The following is a 5,805-nucleotide window of genomic DNA, read 5'->3' as shown; positions in this document are numbered from 1 at the left end:
CTGTCCATGGCCCCAAGATGAGAAATACCCCAAGATATGACTTACCAATACCTCTCAAATACAGTGGGTCCTGATCTCCCTGCAGATGGCTAAGCTTACTCCTGGTCAAAAGCTGATCATTCTCACTTATTTGTGAGTTCCATCATACCCCCATGGAATAGGCCAACATTCAGGAAGCCTGTGGCTACAGAATAGCATACATATGGCGAGACCACCACCCCACTATAAAACTCCTGACTGCCACAGTTGCTGAAGAGTGTTGATACATGAGGACCCATAGAAGGCTGGTCATATTTTTGAGTAACTGATGACAGAAAGAAAGGTCTCGAAAAGCAGCTTCCTGGGAGCACCCCCATCTTAACGAAATGAGCTGCCTTGTGCTTCTCCCTGACCCTTGGTTTCAGGTCAAGACTGGAGATGAAAGGTGATGAGAAGAACAGCCAGGACATGACAGTCTCTGTTTCTCTGCAGCTGTGGGTCTTCAAGCTAGCCAAGTCCTGGCCAACCTTAAACACGCTCATCAAGATCATCAGGAACTCGGTGGGAGCGCTGGGGAACCTCACCATCATCCTGGCCATCATTGTCTTTGTCTTCGCTCTGGTGGGCAAGCAGATACCTGGGGATAATTACTGGGACAACCGGCATAATATCTCCGTGCCCAATGAAGAATGGCCACGCTGGCAAGTGCACGACTTCTTCCACTCCTTCCTCATCATCTTCCGGATCCTGTGTGAAGAGTGGATCGAGAACATGTGGGCCTGCATGGAAGTTGGCCAGAAATTCATATGCCTCATCCTTTTCTTGACAGTGATGCTGCTGGGGGACCTGGTGGTAAGTGCTGTCTTGGGGGCCATGGAGGAGACTTATGGGTTATCCTAAAAAGCTTTGAGGTTGCACATTTTTATGCCCCCATCATACCTCCCAGGCTGTAATTCTTCAAACTTTGCAAAGTCATGTGGGGCTGTTCTAAGAACTGTCCCATGGGGGAGGTAACTTGACTTGCTGGTGTGAGCACATAGGAGAGGGATGGAAAGACCTGTTTAGAATCCCAGTTCTACCACTAGTAAGGCTGCAAGACCCAGCACAAGAGACAATCTCCAGCTTTAATTTCCTTACAATCAAGAAAATAGTGCTTACTCAGAGGCTTACCCAGGGAATGAAATTACAGGAGATGACACAGGCAAATTGCCTAGTGCAGTGTCTAGGCCACAACAGGAACTCAGTAACTGTTAGCTGTTAGTCGTTGAAGAAAAATTTCCTTCCCCACTCTAGGGGTTCTCAGAAGATATTTTTCTCTAGTGCTGTGAGAGCTGACTGATTTCTCTAAGATACACAGGTCCTAGCTAAGAGCAGGAGGGTGGGCACTATGGGACAAGATGAAAGAGAGAAGCTGGGTCATGGACCACATCCAATGCCACAATGTCAATAACAAAAGCCACTTCCACATTTGGGGGAGCCCCATTTGGCCCCAGCACCCCTTCTCTATCCTAGTTGGCCCCTTGCCCTCAGCTTACCCCCACCCACTGTGGTTCTGGGCACCCTTGCTGCACCAGCACTGGCTACTGGAGGGGGACATATGGACCCTCAGAAGTCCCTTTCTTACTGCCCTGAAAGTCAACCAACTTGGATTATTTTCCTGTACGAGTTTTACAGACACAAGATAGCTAAACCAGGAGAGATGAAACAACAAATCCAGACTTTTCAATCTTTCCCACCTGGGGCATGGAGCCACAGATGCCTTCCCCCCCATTCCTGAGTTAGGGGGTTGGCTGAAGATCCTTTCTTCCAGGCTGAGGTCAGCAGGCCTACAGAGCTACAGGGGCCCCGAACCCTCAGGCAGGAAGTTTCCCTTCTTGAGCACTTTTACAGCCCTCGGGTAGTTTCCTCTTCACGACCACTCCAAAAGGGAGGGAGTCCCCACTTCCAGCTCATGGGGGAAGAACATGAAGTTGGAAACAGCAAGGAGATTGCCCAGGATCCCAGAGTGAGGAAAAGAACCCAGCACTTTGGCAGATGACAGTGGCCTCAGGGCAGACCCATACGTGTTCCTCTCCCTTATCCCTGAACGTCCCTTGGTTTGGGAGGGGTGATCCTTCTCTATGACAGAAAATGTGCTTCCAAGCCTTGTTCACATGAGGCAGGTCGGCTGGGACATCTGCAAGACTCGCTTCAGTGGCTTTCAAAATGTCCATTCCCCCAAGAGGGAAAGCATGTTGGGTGGGCAGGGAGAGGCCCAGGTGTGGCTGTCCTGCCCTCTGGCTGCCAACCTGGCAGACTATGGAGGGACTTAGCTCGTCGTTGGTCGAGCCATCTTAGCTTCCACTCCTTCTCTCCAGGTGCTCAACCTGTTCCTCACCTTGCTGCTGAACTCCTTCAGTGCCGACAACCTTGTAGCTCCAGATGAAGACAGGGAGGTGAACAACCTGCAGGTCGCCCTGGCATGGATCCAGGATTTGGCCATCGTACCAGAAAGGCCATTTGCAGCTTCTTCACCAGGACTTGCCTGCTGCCCTGGCCCAAGACAGAGCCCCAGCTGGTGGTGAAACTCCCCCTCTCCAGCTCCAAAGCTGAGAACCACATTGCTGCTGATACAGCTGTGGGGAGCCCCAGAGGGCTTCCAGTGGCCAGAGGCCCCAGGGATGACCACAATGACTTCATCACCAATGTAACATATGGGTCTCTCTGTCCATTGCCGAAGGCAAATCTGACCCCGATGAACTGGAGGAGGATGGTGAAGAGGATGCTCGGAGCTCCCAGCAGGAAGTGATCCCTCAAGGGCCGGTGAGAGTCCTCACATGGGACAGTCTCAGGGCTGGAGTGACAGGGGCAGAAGGGAAATTAGAATAAGGAGGTTTTCCAACATCAGGACTGGCACAGCCTGGATGAGCCCCGGGCAAGCCAAGCATAGGAGCACTTGATGTCAGGAAGCAAATACCATGCCAAGCTTTCTGGAGGACATGGCATTTGAGCAGGGCCTGGAAACAAAGGGTCAGAATTCCCCAGCAAGCAGAGAGCAGGGACAACACCTTAGTCCCAGACCACTTTGACGTTCTTGGGATTGTCTTTCACACAACTGCCCCACTTATTTCACCCAACTCGGGCTCTGTGCCTGAGATGCTAACAAGACTCCTCTAAGAACAGATGTTGTCCAAGAGCGAGATTTATCTGATCTTCATCGGAAGCCTAGGGAGTCCTGCTCATTATGTGACTCATTTATCCAGCCTTTCCCAACAAAGGATGTCACAGGGAAATGACACTTCTGCACAATATGGGAAGGCAGGGGTCCCTGTGGGGTCTGGAGACAGGCAGGGCTGATGGCCAGGCCACTAAGTGGCCTCAGACAGCTGTGCTTTGAGTCCGTAGCTCTACCACAGCCTTCTTCTCCTGCAGCTGTCACTTCTCGTGTGTTCCAGCAGCTGCTATTATCAGCTGCCATATTTTACATGCATATTTTACATGTGTGGGTGACAGCCGAGGGCAGGGCGTCACCATCCCCGGGATAAAGGACATGAACTCTGTGACGACTGCCTCCACTCAGACGCATTTCAGTTACTTTGGGGTTCTTGGGGGACTTCAGATGGCCAAGTTTGCCACCTCTCTGACCTCTGGACAAGTAATAATGGTCATGGCTAACATCTATTGAGCCAAGCACTTCATGCCAAGTGTTATACAAGCATTCACCCATTTAGTCATCAAAAGCACTGAATAAAGTAGATTTTGCCTTCTCAATTTTGCAGGTGGGAAAAATGGAGATCAGGTTGAATTTATTTGCGTAAAGCCACATAGCTTGTAAGGAATGGAGTCGAGAGTTAAACAGACATGGTTAGAGAGACTCCGGGCTCACTTCTTTTTTTTTTTTTCTTATTTATTTGAGACAGAGAGAATGAGAGACAGAGAGCATGAGAGGGAGGAGGGTCAGAGGGAAAAGCAGACTCCCTGCTGAGCAGGGAGCCCGATGCGGGACTTGATCCCGGGACTCCAGGATCATGACCTGAGCCGAAGGCAGTCGCTTAACCAACTAAGCCACCCAGGCGCCCCCGGGCTGACTTCTTACAAGCGTGTGTGTATGGATGCATGTACGTATGCTGCAGAGATTAGGTCCTTAGCTCTGGCAGACTATGAGGTGCAAGATGTTTTCAAACTGAGAAGCAGTCAGCTGAGGGTGGGTACAGGTGCCCAGATGGGACACTCGCTCACTAGCAGGAGCACCTGGCAGCCAGGAGCCCAGGCTCTGGAATGTCCTCTGAGGACCTGGCTTCCCACGTGGGTGAGAAGTGGAAAGATGAGGCTGCTGCCCAGGCCCCTGCATAGGTAGGTATGTGAGCTTCCAGGAGAGGCTGAACAGCCTGCCAGATCCTGACCGGTGTGATGGTAGGGGCTGGCGGATGGGGTGGCTCGGGAAGTGGTATTTCAGACTGCAGTCGCCCACATAACCTCACGTCTCATAGTGTTCAGGTCCATCCTAACCTCTGGGCTGGTCAGCACGATTTCAGTGAAAAGAAGGGGGTTCCTCAAGATGAGGGGGTGGGGGGGGATGAGGATGAGATCCTCCACCTCTCTGAGTCTCCTTGTCTTCATCTCTGAAACTGAATGGTAATGCCTACCTGGTAGGACTCTTTTGAAGCTTAAACGAAATGCTGCTTGTCCAGGGTTTCGTTCCTGCCTGAGATGGAATAAGTGCCCAGAAAATGACAGCCAAGAAACAAGAGAACAAAAGAATGCGCGGAGAAAGTGTGTTTCTGAGGGAAAAGATGCCGGAGGAGTAGGGGACCCTATTTCAACTGGTCCCAGAATTGAGCTGGATATCTACCAGACCACTCTGAGCACCCACGAACCCAGCCTGAGATGTAAGAAGATCTGGATCTCTACAAACAGAATATCGCAGGCGGTTGGTTTTGAGGTACGATGCGGAGAGCCGTGATCCTGTGGGCAGATATCAGAGGATAAATGGCGGCGGGAGGGTACCTGGCTGTGGGGATCCTAAACCGCCGGTGAGTGACAGCCTCGCGCTGCAGACAGGGCACAGATTAGCAGACCAGTAGCGTCGGGAAAGGACTTTAGGGCAGCCCCCAGGGTGGAAAACCAGACCGGCGGGGTCGCGCGCACGCGAACTACAGCCTCCGAGACGGAAACCTGGTGCGCCGTGTTCCTGCCGGTGAACTGCAACCCCAGGGTGGAAACCCCGATCGGTGGAGTCGCGCGCACGCGAATTGGGAGCGGCTGACGCTTTTAGAAGCACAAAGGGCAAAGACGTGCCGCGACCTGGAGGCAGGACTGGGAGCGCTGTGGAGGGGCGCACAACCCAGGACACTGCAGTTTATAGCAGCACGGACAGAAACGGAGACGTTGTGGCCTGGAGAGCTCACTGAAGAACAGACTGAGGTCTCTCTGCTCTGAGGCAGAGGGTTGGAAACGGTCTCTTCTGCTCTGACTCGCGGAAGAGACGTGGAAAGCTACCAGGGAAAGGCGCCAGAGAACAAAAGCCCCAAAGACTGATTCCCACTGAGCCCATCCCCTGCCACAGGGGCGCAGGGCAACTCCACCCAAACAGGTTTGCCTGAGTAACAGCGCGGCAGGCCCCTCCTGCAGAAGACAGGCTGGGAAAATAAGAGGCCAGCAACCCTAAGGTCCCAAGGAAACAGGTGCATCTTGCTTGGGTTCTGGTCAATAATTTGGACTTGATACATTCCCTCAAACACCCATCAACAGAATGACTAGGAGGAGGAGCCCCCAAAACAGAAAAGACTCAGAGATTATGACTTATGCTGCAGATTTACAAATGGATGCAGATATAACCAAGATGTC

At 52.1% G+C, this 5,805-nt stretch overlaps 1 pseudogene; it reads left to right on the top strand.

Moving 5' to 3' along the window:
* The first annotated feature begins 417 nt into the window (after positions 1–417).
* LOC110579825 overlaps positions 418–5,805 on the top strand; it is a 19,006-nt pseudogene continuing 13,618 nt past the window's right edge.

The sequence above is a fragment of the Neomonachus schauinslandi genome, chromosome 14 (genome assembly GCF_002201575.2).
Source record: "Neomonachus schauinslandi chromosome 14, ASM220157v2, whole genome shotgun sequence".
In the NCBI taxonomy this organism is placed as follows: Eukaryota; Metazoa; Chordata; class Mammalia; order Carnivora; family Phocidae; genus Neomonachus; species Neomonachus schauinslandi.
The sequence above is the reverse complement of the archived record's forward strand: the minus strand, read 5'-3'. Positions and strand labels throughout refer to the sequence as shown.